A 17,784-nucleotide genomic window follows, 5' to 3' on the forward strand; every position below is an offset into this window, starting at 1 on the left:
AAATACTATTTGGGGTTTCTATAAACTGTCACATACACAACACCCAGAGATACAACACAGAGAGCACACTAGCCTTGTGACAATGCCTCTTGGAGACCTCTGCATGATGATTAGTTCCTCCTGCTCACTTCCTGAAAACCTAGCTGTAGCCTTCAGGGACCCCTTTTTATCTCTCCCACATTTATTGCATTCTTATTCTTCTGCCTCAGTACAGCCACACTGTGATCTGCTTAAAGGCTGATGGTCATCAGTCTGTCTTAAGTCTGCACGTCTGTCCTCCCCTCTTCTCTCTTCCAAGTAGAGAAACAAAGGCTTCCTAGTCTCCGACTAGAAACATCACCTCAGGGATGTTTCTTTAATGGCAAAGGAAGCACAATACCTCTGCAGCATGCCCATTGTCTAATCTGTACCAGCTGTAAATAATTATGTGTGTATGTCTCTCAATTTATTGAACTCCATTAGAACAAAGATTACACAGGATTAGCGCTCTTGCCTTCAGTCTAATAATATAGTACTTGATAAGTAGAGAGAACTCAATACATACGTTTGAAATGTGAAATAGAAAAGAGAATATTTTGCTTTTTATGAAGTCTAAATTAAAACACAGTGAGTTTGCAATGGACACCAGTTTAAGTGTTAGTAGTCTGGCAGATTGTTACAAAACGTCAGAGATAATTCCCAAACAGTAATACCTTTCCTGAACATTCATTGCAGGCTAATACTATGAACTACTTCTGGGAATCAGAATACCTTGATCAAAAAGACCTGTCTGTATACGTTCTATATCTGAGAGATTCATAATGTGTTTTAGGAGCTCCTGGTAAGAGTTCTAAAAAGTCTTCCTATAAATGAATAGGTTTACACTGTCTCTATACCCCCAGAACAGCTAGCAGAACTTAGAAGTGCTTGTGGGGAAATGCTGTTTTGCCATTTGACTACCTGGGTCCTCATCCTTATATTTTAAAGTCATTTACATGAAAAATTCCAGTCTGCACTGTTCTTTGTCTCAAAAAAGAGCCGGGGAACCTTACCTTTTGTTGTTTTATAAATTTACTGTTCTAGTTTGCTCTCCTGTGTCTGTAATAAGCACCATGAGAGGGGGCAGGAGAGATGGCTCAGAGGTTAAGAGCACTGACTACTCTTTCAGAGGTCCTGAGTTTAAATCCCAGCAACCACATGGTGGCTCACAACCATCTGTAATGGGATCTGGTGCCCTCTTCTGGTGCACCTGAAAACAGCTACAGTGTGTGTACTCTTATAAATAAAACAAATAAATATTTTTTAAAAACAAAATAACAAACAGACATTATGAACAAAATTAACTTGGAGAGGAAAAGGTTTCGTTCAAAGTACAGGTTAAATAGTCCATTATGGGGAAGAACCAGTGCAGGAGCCCAAGGCAGCTGCCTGGAGGCAGAAACTGAAGCTAAACCAGCAATACCGCTAGCTTGGCCATTTGTCACAGTCCAGATCCATCTACCAAGGGACAGTGCAGCCCACATGGACTGGGCCCTCTTACATCAAGTAGCAATTAGTAAAGTGAGTCACAGTCATAGCCAAAAGTTAATCTGATCAAGGCAGTTTTTGAGATTTGCTCTTCCCAAGTGACTGTAGGATTAAGTCATGTTGAAACCTGAAGCCAAATATGACACTAAAAACTGGTATACGTAATTAAACATCATAATAAAATTTCCTGGTATTCTAAAGATGTATGTAACTCTGGATAGTTGAACATTATTACCTATAGACTTCTAATGCTATAAACTATCTAGAATCACTTTAGCTGAACTATAATTCTAGACACCACAAGAGTTCAGACATTTTGAGCTTTGTACTTGTTTACTTAGTTATATATATATATATATCATAGAAATGTACAATGTATGTTCATGTTATCTATTTTTATAACATACGGTAAAATAAAAACTTCAAAGAATGAAGTAAAAATCAATTTAAAAAGAGGCCCCAACCTCTTCTCCCTTCCTAGGTTATAAGCATGTGCATCACCTTAGAAATAATTATTACTAATCTCCCAGGCTTAGAGCAAGACTCTGTATGATGTCTTAAGAACATGTTCAGCAGCACTGGAAGGCTCTTTGTTTTCCTTCAAACACCTCAGCTCCTATGTCTGAAGGGTGTTCAGATTAGGAAGGTAGAAGGATCAAATGTGCATTTGTAGAGAAGATACCAAAAATCTTTGATTCACAAATGAGAAATCGTGAAACTTCTTGTCATAAAGATGCTAGCTTAGCCTGGATCCTCAGACGTGTCTCTAAAAGACCAAGCTATCAGGCTGTTTAACTTAAGGTGTGAATATATCATGGATTTGGTAAATGGAGGTTATGAAGGACTAGTGGACCAGTGTTAGGTGTGTTCTTACTATGTTCAACTCAGGGATAATCCTGGAAATGAGGGAAATAAGTCTGTTAAAAGTTTGTGTGCAGCGCATGCTGATTCTCTGCCTTGCAAAGACTAGATCAGTTCAGAGAGGTCACCTTAAACGCATAGAGCTTGGAGCATGAAAACGGCTTAAATATAAAACTTGTTTATCACTAGATGAAAGAAATTACCATCATCTTGGTGAGCAGCCTTAAAGAAGAGAGGCTGCCCAGGCCTTGTGAGCGAAAGGAAATGAGATGAAATCAATTTATGTAGTAAGCAAATTAAAGGCTATATGATGTGAGTCCTTCCATGTCATCTCTCATAAGAAGAGGACCTATCTCTATTATATCTGTATTATCTAATTATCTATCTTATTTCAAATTCTATCTCAAATTAAAACACTCAGAACAGTGACAATTTATTTTACACTAAACACATGTTATCTCTTCATATTTTTCTTGTTACTATTTATTTGTGTGTGTGTGTTTATTAGTGCCCATCTATGTCTTTCTGTATGTGTCTATGTGTGTATTTTTGTTTATGTGCTGGTGCCTATGTCCATGTTTGTTTGTGTCTGTGTGTCTGAGTATGTTTGTGTATGTTTCTCTGTGTGTGCACACCTGTGGAATCAGAAGATGATGTTGGATTTCTAGATTAGCATTGGTTATGAGCACCCAGCCATGGGTACTGGGAACTGAACTCTCATTTGCTGCAAGAGCATCAAGAATTCTTAACACCTCAGCCACAGATGATGTTTTTCATTGTGCAATTTCAACTATAGAATAAAGGAATATTAACCATGATCAAAAGTATATGCTAGGAAGGTCTAAATATGTTATGTTCAATTTTTTACACAGATCCACTTGACTATATTAAAACCTAGTGACCACATGTAAGTTGACAAACTTGATCAAGGAAATCTTAATTTGAACTTGGCTTAATCCTTAGTCTAAGTGGAAAATCTGGTGGTAGGCTTTTCTCTCCTCTGCAGGTCTGTCAAAAACTGGTCCACAGAGACAGAAACTAGAATTAAGCCACAGAAATGAACTTGGTGGAAACAAACCCAAAAATACAGAAAATAAAATAAAACATGCAATTCACAGGGCAAAGCTAAATGTCTTCTATATCTTAAATTAAAATATGTTCCACAAATTAAAATTTCAAAGAAAATGAGTTACAAATAATTCACCCATCAATCTTGATTTTGAATATTCTAGAACAAATGTTTGAGCTGCAATGCATTTGGGTCAATTGTCAAAGTCATCCACCAGAGAGTAGGTTAAAATTAATCAGCAATAGCTTCTTCTGGGCTTTGTGTGTTGTATTAGTCTAATCAGCTACTCCCCTGCGGGGGAAAGGCTGGAATTAGAGTTGTCAAGATGAAGTAAATTGGAAGTAGAAATGATGAATTCTCCTGTTTCCTCAAAAGAAACACAGATCTTTAAAAAGCAAACTTTCTTTTTACAAAGTGGGAATGCTCCTCCGCCATCTGATAGGTTAAAGTAGAATCATCCGGTGCCCACTGAAAGAGAGAAGCAGTCATGGAGGGAGAGTAGAACAGAAAGATTTCAGAAGACTCCGTCTTCTAATGCATTCTCTGTAGAGTAACAAATGGCTGCCTTTTCATGGGTATGTGTTTTCTAGCTCAATGCCCCCACTCACATCTGCAAAGCATTTAGAAAATAACACTTGTTGTGAATGTGTTTTCAAGGTCTAGGAGATTGCAGATTTCTTAACTCTTTATGATCCTGGTGTAATCAGGACTGCAAAGAAATGACTTTCTTAACATGAAAGTCTGACTAATGCGGAACACCTGGGGAAGCATAAACTTCCCAAAACCAACATAATTTCCCATACATACAACAAAGATAGACCATCATCAAACACCTTCCATTTGGGGGAAAGCAAGCAATGAAATAATGTACAATCATCCTATGCTACAAGGACATGTCTTCCTTACCAGGTAAGCATTGGAGTTATTAACATAACACCCTCAAGGCAAAGCTGAAACGAACTATGGATCATAGCATGAGGGAGGTCACAGGAGAGCCATTTAATTGAATTCCTAACATGAGCTCTTCAGGAAAAAAAAAAGAGAGAGAGAGAGATGTAATTGAAGTGGTTCTATGCTGGGATGCTATAACATATTTTTAATAAAAATAAAAAACAGTAATAGAAAAAGCAGAAAGAAAGGCAAGTATCCAATAGTGGCTGAACGTATTTAACAGAGACTGCGCATAGTCTCCATCCCTTGGGTGAAAGAGTGTGGTTAAATATGGAGGAGGGCATTTCATGGGTCTGTGTGACCCGCTTACTACCTCCTGCAGAAACGACTACAGAAAGCAGCCCATTAGGTTTTCCGTAATAGAATGTTTTGGTTCCCTCCCATTGCCACACACCCTTGGGAGACTTTGACGCTGCTTCAGTGTAGTTATTGGTGGATAGCTTCAGCAATCAGGCACACAACCCAACGTTAACATTTTCCATGTCACTTCAGTGCATGCCACATATTGTAAAATTTTATTTTCGAGGTTACATTTCTTTTTACAACATGAGTGATTCCAAAAGGCAATTTTGTAAATATAAAATACTCCACATTTTTCTAAGCTGTGCCTTTGTTACCCAAATTAGCATGTCAAGATACCTATTCAATATAACTTCATGGTGCTCTGAGAAGGACTAATGAATGAAAGCTAACAGCTCCCAGCAGGAGGCTGCAGTGTGTCTAACTCACACCTAAGGCAATAGCCACTGCATAAGGGAGTTCTCTGAAAACACGTGCCCCAAAAGGTACAAGCACAGTTGAGAACTGGATAGAAGTCCTCACTGAGGTAATAAGAAAAAAAGGGGGAGAAAAATCTAGCTTCTAATTGTACTCAACAGAGAAAGAAGATATGGTTTTTAGGCAACAGCAACAACAACAGTAATTCTTTTTCAATAATCACAACATAGAATAGAATCCTGGCATTTAGTAGGAGAGAGTTAACTTCAAGCACAGATATAGAATACCATCTAAAGAAAAAGAACAGTGTATAACACGTACTTGTAGAGGGCATTTCTTTTTATTTATTTTTTTTCAACAACTTTATTTTAAAAAACAAAGATAAATGTACAAATTTTAAGCATTTTTGCATAAAAGTATACGAATACATTTTTGTCAGTGCTTGGCTTTTTTCCCCCAAAGGTTTGATAGTGTGCATTAAGATCTTATTAGTTACAATGAGCATAAAGTACAGGTAAAACAGGATGTAACCCAGAATTAGTCAAAGTTTTCTTGGTGTGTAAGGATTAAGCATAATGGTTTTTTCTTTTTTCTTTTCTTTTTTTTTTTTTTTTTTTGAACTTCACACAGTCTGTGAGTTGTTTCTGGGGTGTTCAGAGCTTTCTGGGGTTAGTATCCCATTATCAGTGACAGCATATTATGTCTGTTCTTTTGTGACTGGGTTATCTTACTCAGGATGATATTCTCTAGATGCAAACATTTTCTTAAGAATTTCGTTAAGTCATTGTTTCTGATAGCTGAGTAGTACTCCATTGAGTAAATGTACCACAATTTTGGAAATTTCTTAATACTTAAAGGACATTGGACCTCAGTTGACTTTAATTCTCTCCGAGTGGTACGTGAAGGGCTGTGGAGATGCAATTATCTATCCTGGGAAGTAAGGCTCAAGTATGGCCATAACTAAACCACAACACCATTGTATACATTGTGTTTCCTGTCTAAAGACCATAATGAAAGTGGAAAGTGTAGGATTTCAGGTGTAGCAAATAATGTCCTTCTAAGATTTCCCTCAGCTGTGCCATTTAGTCAAGCACTCATTGCTGAGAGACCAGGAACCAGAAATGAAGTGTCACTTGAACATTTAAGAAAACAGAGCTGGAGAGATGGCTCAGCAGTTAAGAGCACTGGCTGCTCTTCCTGGCGTCCTGAGTTTAAATCCCAGCAACCACATAGTGGCTTACAACCATCTGTAATGAAATCTGATACCCACCTCTGGTGTATCTGAAGACAACTACAGTGTACTTACATATAATAAATAAATAAATAAATAAATAAATAAATAAATAAATAACAGAAAAATAAAAAATTTTATGAAGTCAATGAATAACAGATGTTTCCCCTAATTAAAAAGAATCTATGTCATCAATAAAAATCTTTGTGGGGAAAAAAAAGGAAGAAACAATAAACCCAAATCTACTTAATACCATTTCACAAATGTGTGATGAACCTTAACTATGAGCAACATTCAGTCTTAGAGAACAGATGGATCTGCATGAGAGACATCATTCTCATCCTTAAAGAGGTTTGGAATTAGAGACAAAGAAACTAGGACAATAATCCAACCCACAAGTTTACTCACCAGAAGAAGGCTTTATGAGAGCTTATGGCCAATGGTTCTATCCTAGCCTGAGATTTCAGAGTTTTCCAACACAAATTTACATTTGACCTGATGTGAATAGTAAATAGAAACTCACTAATCCTAATGGTAGAACAGAGGACATGGTGACCACACAGCTGGAGAGACAGACTTGGTATAAAATGGAGCTATGAGTTTGAGACTGTATTAACATGTATGAAGAATGTACCCCTATGATCTGGAGATGGCTTGCTTAGTAAAGTACTTGCAGCACTAGTGTGGCCCTCAGCTTTACCTTTAGAGCCCACAGGGGCTTTGTTCTCCAGCCAGCCTTACCTAATAGGATAGAAAATTGTCCCAACAACATAGAAAGTAGTCTCTGGGAGCAGTCTACAGTGCAAAATATAGTGGAATGGGTTTCAGTAGACTGTGGTAAGAGATCCTGCAGACTGGGAATCATGCTAGAAAAGTCAAGGCAGCAGAAGGGAGCCATTTTAATTTTCTTCTCTATAAGTTGGTGAACTACAAAAGGCTTTAAGCAGACCACTTGACATGAAGAAACTCAATACCTGCTCATGAAAATCAAACTTGCCATGGTTTCATGAATGAAACACAGAAGAAAAGAGATCAGAGGCAGTGAATACTAGAAATAGTTGGAAGGAGAAGTCAAAAGACTTCTTGCCAAAGGAGACCTTTTTTATAACTTAGGTCATTGTGAAAGATAAAGATGCTCATTCCTAAAAAGATTATTTTCTCTAGGTGCTATAGCTTAACTGAACACCTTCCTCCAGCCCAACCTCAATTGGCTGTTAACTGTTAACTCTAGAGAACCAAAAGAATCAAAGCTTTAAAAGACGAATTTTTGCTCTTACCCTTTAGTCCCTCCCCTCTCTCTTTCCATGTGCTCATGGCTGGCTGCTTTTCTTCTCCTCTTTTCCTTTACTCTCCTTTCTCTCTCTGCACCTACTACCCTCTTAATTCCCCTCCTCATGCCCTGAATGAACTCTATTCTGTACAAAAAAAAAAGAATGTTCTTCAAAGACATTTGATGCTAAGTAGTACTGTAGATAAAAAATCATAAAAAAATTATAAACAAGAAGCAAGAGCAAGTCTAATGGTGGTACACACAGGCCTATAATCTTAGCACTCAGGAACATGAGGCAGAAAGATCATAAGTGAAAGGACCACCTGTGCTACAAAGAGATAAACAGAGAGAAAGTGAAGCTCACATATTCAATGGATATTAAAGGCACCTGTCCCTTTGTTGGTAAGGCATCTTTTAGAGATGAAGTAATTTTGGGTTGGGTGTATAGTTTAGTGGTAGAACATGCATGTCATTAATTAACATTCGCAATATAGGTTTAATAAACAGAACACAAAACAACAGTGAGGGTGATGGTGATCAAAAGAAATAGAGAAAAATAGAATAAAAAATAAGAATGAAGAAAGAAAGAGATAAAGAAAGAAAGATAGGAAAAAAAGAAGATAGGAAAAAAGGAAGGAAGGAAGGAAGGAAGGAAGGAGGGAAGGAGGGAGAAAGGGAGGGAGGGAAGGAAGGAAGGAAGGAAGGAAGGAAGGAAGGAAAAAGAAAGAAGAATGAAGAAAGGGTGAGGAAGAAAGGAAGGAACTCACCAAGATTTTATTTTCCTCTTAAAATTTTTCTCCATGACACTCTTAAGTCATAATAAGAATCATATCTGTTCTAGACTTATTTCCTGTGCTTGACCATGTTATCACAGTGCTCATAGGTGCACTAGACAATAAAAACTCTGTGAGAAAGTCAGCATTTCAATTGTTTCTCTATCAGAACATAGTCCTTGAGGTTTTACAGAGATCTCACTTCTTCTGCTTTTGTGAAATCATCATTCCTAGGATTCTTTACATAGCATCACTCAGTAGGTTCTCCTGCCATCTTCTACATTGTTATTTGCCTTTCTTATAGATCCCTGAAATCAGTTCCATATGGAGCTGTGTCTGATTCATAACACAACTCTGCCTCACATTCCCTGGTTTCCCATTGATAAATTATACTTGTCTTCTAAATTGGCTATGGGGTTACAATTAAAGTTGGCTAGTTTTCCCCTCTCACTTTTTATAACAGAACAGGTTTCAAATGGGGAGAAACCTTTGTCTCAGTTTTATTCTTCTTAATTCCATTGCCAGTGATTAATGCCACTTAGCATGCAATGTGGTATCCTTGCCCATACTGACAATAAAATACCAGAGTAAGACAGTAGTGAGTAGCTTGCTGGACATGGAGAATGTCAAGTGATAAATGGGTGGGAAAACCTTAAAGGAAGTACAGGACAGAAAAGCCAGGAGTTGAATTTACTCAGTGCTATACAATGAAACAGTAACACACATGCAAGACTGTGGAATTCTACCCTCCACCAAAGACCAGGTTCATGAGAAGTCACTGTTTCGGTTGAAAGCCAAAGTCCTTGTGAGTGCTGGCTTGCTTCCAAAAGGAATCAACCACAGTACAGCAAGATCTAGTTCTGGCCGGCTTGTTCAGTCCACAGCTTTGGGCCTTTATCTGCACTCTGCAGTCTCTGGAGTATTCTTGCCAACGTTGGAGAGTCAGTGTTTGAGTGTGCATTTTCAGGGACACCATTATAGATGCTTGCATAAACCCCTATACATATGAAGAAGGAAAGAAAAAGAAATCAGAAACGATGGGAGGGAGATAAATACACTGCCTCTTCTAAGTACTACATTTCAGCCCTGCTGTTTCACCTTTCCCTTTGGTTGCCCTGTGCAAATTCAAGGTCTGACCTTTTTTTTTTTTTTTTTTTTTTACTCTTCTCACGTTTTGTTCACAGGCCACCTGAACTGTAGATAGTGAGTGCCCCCAGAGTTTTTTGGATCACAAACTCTTTGCTTTGATGCTCTGCTGTTTTGCCTGTGCACATAGGACAGCATATTATCAATTCCATATTGCAGATGTAAAGAGATCCCCTACAAGTGCATAATGATAACACATTAATAGAAAATAAAACTAAGTGCTAGAACCTTCTGTCCGTTATACAATATCCAAAATAATAACCAGTACAATTATACGAAACTTCTTATGGCAACTATTATCAAAATTTCAAATATGTATTTCAGAAAAACTTTTCAATCATGGAACACTTTCATGCCTTACAAAGTACCTGGTAGACAGCTATTTAAAAAGAATGCTGGGTTATTTTGAGGTTTGTGTAACTATTAATTGAAAGAATAATGTATGGGGCATATACATTTGAGCCTTTTTCACTGTGATGCTTCTAAATTTTCTTCTATTTAGACAAAAAAGATTTAATTCTTTATGATTACAAGTTCTCATAGACCATGTTAATTCCACTTTAAAATCCATTTTCTAGTAAATTATTCTTAACACATATTTGGCTCTTTCTAGTTTTTCTCAATGATCCTGTTCAGAATCTTCCCACATGACCATTGTTAGGTAAATAATTAAGTAGCTAGCCCTTTATTATTTAGTATTTTAACAAGACTAATGTATTAATGTGTTGTTTTACTTTATAGCCTATGACAATCCACATTACTATAATTTTTTATAAAGACAATACAATACAACACCATCTATAAAGACAATACAAATGAAAGAGTGCTTGCAAACAATTTTGAAAGCTATCTTTCCTCGTAAAATAAATGAGAAACTCTTTGATAACTATAGGGATTTTATTAGAGTTTTCAAATTAACATTGATAGCTTTTTTTAGTCAGTCACATATTAACACGAATGAGATCTATAACAAAGACTGTTAGAGAGATGGCTGCTTCTGCTGAGGTTTTCTCCAGCAAAGTAGGAAGTAAGTACCTCTATTCTCCTGATTCTTTGTGAGTAGGTGAAAAAGAACTTGACTTGGGAAGTAAGTGGGCTTGTAGTGTCATTTCTCTTTCTTTTCTATGTTTTAAGTTATTTTATTTACCTTCCAGATAGTGCCTCCCACAGTTCCTCATTCCTCCCTGCCTCCTCCACACCCTCATGCCTCTAAGAAGATGCTCCACCCCACACCAGGCCTTCCCCTTCCTTAGGGTCTCAAGTCTCTCAAGGATTAAGCATGTCTTCTTGGACTGAGGCCAGACCAAGCAGACCTCTGCTACATATATGCCAGAGCTCGCAGAGCAGCCCATGTATGCTCCTGGTTGGTGGCTCTGGGACTTCCCTGGGATCTGGGTGAGTTGAATCTACTGGTCTTTCTATGGGGTCGTTTTTCTTTTCAGCTTTTTTTCCATTTCTTTACAGTGGTCATGCTGATATTTTTTCAATTGTAAGTTCTGGTCAGACATTAAGCAAACTAATAGAGTTTTAAAGTTGGGATGATATGCAAGCAGATTGCTTAAAAATCATGTTTCTGCCCCAAATATCCAGCTAACTACTGTCTTCCACAAGGGCCAGAAGACAATACTCTCTGATACTGACTGGCCCCCACAACTCCAAGTGTTACATTTATTTTGTTTTGAAGAAAGAAGTATTTCAAATCTAGCTGTAGATTTTCAAGTACTGATAACATATGTGTGGTGCTTGTGATAATTGTTAGGTAAATAGATAGATAGATAGATAGATAGATAGATAGATAGATAGATAGATAGATAGATAGATAGATGATAGATAGATAGGAGAGAGAAAATTTGCTGGATAACTGAAGATGAATGAATGAATGTTTAGATTAGTTAGAAAGCATTTACAGGTTTTGGGGCTTGTGGAGTTTAGAATTAGAAACATAAGACATGGAAACATAGATGCACATGAAGAACTGGTGAAGAGATTCTGTCTATACCTACAACCTTGTATGGGGGAAGTAATTGAGACTCACACATGGCTTACATGAGTCCTACAAAAGATAAAGCAACAGTTTCTCTGTGATGAGAAGGCAGAGGTGGAAGAGAGAAGGGAGGTAAGAAAGATTCAGGGGAATTACATGCTGGCCCGCAGTACTATTTGAAGCAGAATACTGTGTATTTATAATGAGATCATTTCCCCAACAGCAAGGATGACACTATCCTCTTGGACTCTGTGTTCCCCCAACCATTAGCACATAGCTATTTAATTCACACTTGTACACTCAGTTCCTCTAGCCCTCCACCGTTAGACACTGAGGAATCAAGTGTGAAACATCACTATGATTGCTCCAGTTCCTTCCTCCCTCTGCAGAGATGCAATGTCCCTTCCAGATGTCACACCCCAAAAGACCAGTGACAAACCAAAGCATTCTCAGTGAATTAGCAAGTGTGGCATGAACTGCCCAGGTTATTCCTGAAATAACTTAGGGAACGGAAGTCTGCCTTTGTGGAAAATCACAGACATGGAAGGACTCTGTAAGGTCGTCCTCTCCAAATGCTTCACCTGGAATGCTTTTTGACTCTTCAGAGACACTATCAAGAGTTTCCAGTGACCCTGCTCAAACTCACCTTCCACTGAGACCCTGCTTTCCTTCTGTCTCCAGGAACAAAGGGGCTGTACTTGAGACAGAAGAACATAATTCCTTCTTTCTGTAAAATGTGCTATTTATATTTAGTTTTCTCACAGGTATCTCTCTGCTCTACGGAATAGGACATCCTTTGCCCCATTTTTATGCTCCTAAGTCTTCATTGCATATGTTATATCCTAACTTTCTTTCCAGACTTAAGTTTCATGTCTGTTATATGTCCAATAACATACAGTTCATATGTCGAACACATAAAATACCTTTTTATCATGTTTTAGTGGCTAATTTTGGTTCATTTTTAATAGCTACCAAACACCCCAAAATTTAGTGATGCAAACATTAGCTTTTTCTCTCAAGACTTTACATATCAAGATGTCAGGTGCACTGAGCTGTATACTTCTGGCTTCCTGGAACTTCAGAGGCGATGGTTTATGGAATAGTTATCTATACATACTAAAACTAAAGATAATATAATTTGTTATGACTTTATGACATTTTCTTCTATACCTGCATCTGTCTAGCTACTCTGCTTCTAGTCTCTTTTTAAACATTTTAGAGTTTGAGAGAAAGTCCCCAGTATTCAAATCTGGAAGCTCACAACTGCCTGTATGTCCAGTTTCAGGAGATCTGATTTTCTCTTCTGGTCCAAGAAAAGCATTGCACTCATGCATAAACCCATAAACATACACACATACTTCAACATATAATCTTAAAAATGTTTACATTTATTTGTTTGTTAGTTTGTTTATGAGAACTATGCTGTAACCACCAGAGCACACATGTGGAGTGTTGTGGTAAATATTAAAAAGATGGCTCCTGCAGGGCCATCTGGCAATGCAGGGATCTCTAACTTGGCGTTCCATGCTACCTCAAAGAATTCAGACTTGGTTCACTCTACTGACCCTGCTACTTCTGTCGGGGGTGGATCCAACTGTCCAGGTGTATTGTTTGCACTCACTTCCCCTTGGCGTGTTGTTGCCAAGCCTTACACACACACATCCTAACTCTGTGGCAGGCTTTATGTGTTCCGCCACTGTACCCTTTAAACACAATTAAGTAGACATATCGAAGAACACACCAAACTGCTCTGATCCAATAGGTATAATATAATTTGCCAACCTAGATAAGTCAAATGATCTTGTACAATTCCATCCCTTATAAAACATTCATAACAACCTTATTTATGAAGAGATGCACCAAGAAAAACATACACATCTGCCCCGATGTTTGTTCCTCCCAGAATCTATCCTCTCTCCCAATCTCTGCCTTCTACCTCCTCTTCGACCCCTAGACCTTTCTCTGCCTGTCACTCTTCTATCCAATCATGTATCGCCTTAACATAAACCTACAGTGGAGATCAGAAGACATCTTGGATAGCTTGCTGGAGCCAGTTCTCTTCCTATCATGTGCATCCCAATGATCAAAGTTAGGTCATCAAGTTTCACAGAAGCTACCTGGAACCAAAAAAACATGTCTGTGGCTGCTGAGCTAGTCTCCATTGATAAGCACAGAAACTACATCTCATTTTTCAGTACCATCAACCATTGCCTTAATTCTCTTTGCCTTAAGTCTCATTTGAGCCCATGTAAGATAAAGTTTAGGATTCACCCCTAACTAAAACTATAATGCATTATAATTGTAAGTACCAATCAATAAACTCCTTTCTATTTCTATCCTGATAAAAATATTACTGTTACTTGAATTTGGGTTTATAGATTAGTAAAACCAAGCAGAGTTTATATGGTTGATAGTTTCTGAATTATTTCCTTATATTTTTTACTTTTACTGAGATATTTTAATTTTCATTTTGTTATGGTGATATAGGCAATAGAGTATAATGAACTGTTTTTGAGCTGTAGTAAATATTTTCCCACAAATAAAAGTGATGGTTAAATTGATGTTACAATGTACTTTTTCTTACAGATGCATTTTAAATTCTTTGAAATAAACTCTATTGGTTCTTTTTGTTTTGGTTTGTTTTCATGATGCCTAGATTCAGATTTATGACCCTTGGTACGGTAAAATCAATAACTTCATTTTTTGTAGAGGATTTGCTGATTTGCTTATTAAGTATGTAGCCTATTTGTAATGTATACGCTGTGGTGGGGATTCCCTGTTCTTAAATGCATAAGTTACTAAGGTAGGAACATTTACTTAGCAACAAATCCTTTCTCCAGTAACTCAGAAAATCAAAATCGTGGTATCGCTACCTTCCACAGTACCTCTGCCAATTAGTCTTTCCTTCCAAAAACAAACTATTTTAACATCAGAGTGAGTGTCATCATTATCAAAATTTTGGAGTATTCTTGAAAGTGCATTCTGAGAAAAATTTTTACACATCTGTCTTATGTAACATATTTTACTTAAAATATTTTATGAATCAATTTGTGAAAAATAATTATATTATGCTCACAAGTATATGATGTTGTTTGATTTTGTAAATTTGTAAACCTTTTATATTTTGTATCACTGTTTTCTTGTTATTCTACTGTAGAAGGTTTTTCTTATTGTATCATATTGATGTATTTTTTCTGAATACTAATACTATTCTTTAGAAAAATTTATCATCTTTTTCTATTGCCAAAATATTTTCCAATAGAAATTTTTACAGCAGGAAATTATTGAAAATTTTTAGTGACGTAACTTATTCTTTTTTTCACTTTGTCAGTTAATAGATTTTATATGTTCATAGGATGGTGATTTATGTTCTGCTTTTAAATTACATGTAGTATTTACTTGATACTTTGAAGATTACATTATCTAAGTACTTTAGTAAATTAAGTAATTTAGGAAATTCATCATGTAAAATAATGCAACAATTTAATATTCACAAAAATATATACTTTTATAAAATTACTAAACTTTTGCATGGGTAGTGTTTCCGGAATATTTAACAGAGAATAAGACCATCAATATCTTAGGGGGAAAACTTGTTTTTTGTCTAATGGTTGGACTTTGGTTGCTTTAGTATTTCTTGACAGAAAATAAAATCTTGAAAAGAAGGTAAAGGATGGACAGAGCAGTCAGAAGGACAAGAACCAAGAGTAAAGAAATCATGAATGCAGCCCCAACTAGCCCAGAAAAGACACACGGAAGGGTGCCACCATATGTCTCTGAGTTTGGAACCCTTTTCAACAGCCAATAGAATGATTGACAGTTGGAAAGCTCAAATGACTATTGGGAAAAGGGAGAATTCGAGTAAGCCTATGGACAGGTACACATTGCAACCCCAAAAGCAGGACCTTTATTTTCTTCCAGATAACTCACAAAAGATGTACTAGCAGACATGCCTAACCTATGCCCCAGGCTGCATGCATCCCAGAATAGCTATGAATGTGGCCTGAACACTTGTGGATGACAACGGTATGTCACAGTATAAAAGATTACACAACCCTGATGAGGTCTTCTGTTAAAAGTGTACTACCCAGTCCAGTGAACGGGTATGGGAAGTCCCAGCTTTGACTCAGAATTTAAAGTTGCATCTGATTTAAAGGCACAGATCTTCACCATGGCAAGAATGACAATTACATAGCTTCAATGTCAAGACCCCTGGTGTTCTGCTTCTTTTTCTTCTACTGAGTCTTCTTAGGGAAAATGAGATAGAAAGTTATGTTAGCAGGTGACAAGAGAGATTTTCACACTGTCTACTGTTGGCTCAAAGTTACTTGTGATCTATAATGTAAAACTTCAAAACCAACAGCTATAAAAAAATGTATTCAGTGTGATCCAATTACCCATTCTCAGAGGCAAGACTGCAGACCTTATATTCACCCAAATGTATGTAAGAATTGGGTGTGGCAGTGTACACCTGTAATTCGAGGGACCACACATGGGGACAGGAAGATGAAGATAAAGGATAGATTCAGGTAGAAGGTGAACTGAAAGCTAGACCATGGGGAGGTTGGGGTGAGTAAAGCTGCTGTCTATAGTGAAGTCTGCACAAAGCTTTTCAGTCACCACTACGACAAATCTGAAAGTCCAAAAAACACAAGTAATTTAAGCGTGCCTAATGCAAGCCCAGGAGGCTTGATACACAAATGCATTGACGGTTCAACTGAGCTTTGGAGTAATCCCTTCAAATGTTACAAGTACTGGACTTTCACACAAAGTGGGCAAAGCTTCAAAACTTATTAATTAGAGAAAAAGCTCTGGAAAGCAGAAACAAATTTCTGTGACAGCAAAAACCTTTCAAGCTTTTGTTTTTCATCTTTTGGTTTCCTCATAGTCATGGGTTTCAGAAAAGCTTCTCATTCCTGTTTGAGTTCCAACATCTCCAAGGACTGCAGTGCACATTGACACAGGTAAACCTCCATATTGATGTGTGTTGCCTAAATGTTTCTATGAGTGTGCTGTAGCTAAATTAAGCCCAATCTGAAATGCATTGTCCTGAGAAGCTTAGACTCTGTGGATGTGTCTTTTGGGGAAGTTAACCATCCTCTCATCTAAACATGAAGCAAGCTGTTTTCCAGACAGGACTTAGTTGAACTCACAAGTAGAGTGAGCTTTGGTGTGGCTTAATACCCCAAATTGAATTTACCTAGAGGGAATTAAACTCACCGGTGCAAAATCTATTTAATTCCTAGTCAAGCAATCTAACCTGGAAGCCTAAATTAAAGGGATGAACAGGGCAGGACATAGCCTGAGACAGGATTTTGGTTAGAAAGCAAAGAGATGAGACATCCTATTTAGGCTGGGAGACTTGTGGTTTGATGTCACTCCATTTAATATGTCAATTCAGGGCACTCTAAGCAGCATGACTGTTCTGTGTGCTCGATGGTTGAATGGGAGAGACCTGTAGATAAAAATGTCATGTCAGTCCTAAAATTATGATATCTTCCTTCACCACATCCTTCATGCATAGCTATCAAACCTAAAAGTTTCAGCAACATCTGGAAAGATTCCAAATAGCAGGTCACATCTGTTGGCTCCACTGGGCCACAGAGCTGCAGAGAGATCACTGTAATGATGGGAAGGGGCAACTTAGAGTGATACCCACTGGTTTTTTCTTTCTCTCAGTGACCAGGAAAGAACAAAACAGTTCTAAAATGTAGCCTTACCACCCACATCATCTTTCTGTCCATCGTTGGTCTCTTTAGAATGTTTTAAAATGTCCCGGGAGAGCTATACTAGGTTCTAAATCAGCCATGGCAGACAAATTTGACTGTGTTCTATCTATGTCACCACCTACCTCACTTCCAACTCGGTGGCAAACCCAAAAGAATGGGACAAGCCTTTGGCCTTAAACTTTGATTGTACACTTTACTGTGCCTGGGGGTTGCTGGGAGACATGACAATAAATAGAAAATGCTCACTCTGAATCCTATCAAAAAAAACTTCTTCAGTCACTCTCGTAGACACTTAAGCTGAAAGGATGTGGTGGTAGAAACAAACCCTGAACTAGGAGGGCAAGGGGTCAATTTATGTAAATGTCTCTACACAAGTTGATAAAAAGCACATGACTTCAAGTGACTTCCAAACTGCTTGAATCCTATAAAGCACACAGAGAAATGAATGATCAGAGCACCATCTGTTTGTCCTTTTGGTACATGTGGTAATGGTCATTTCTCTGACTACCTGTGGATATGGAAATGTGTTTAAAATGATGAAGGACCC

Source organism: Micromys minutus (genome assembly GCF_963924665.1).
Source record: "Micromys minutus genome assembly, chromosome: 4".
Classification (NCBI taxonomy): domain Eukaryota; kingdom Metazoa; phylum Chordata; class Mammalia; order Rodentia; family Muridae; genus Micromys; species Micromys minutus.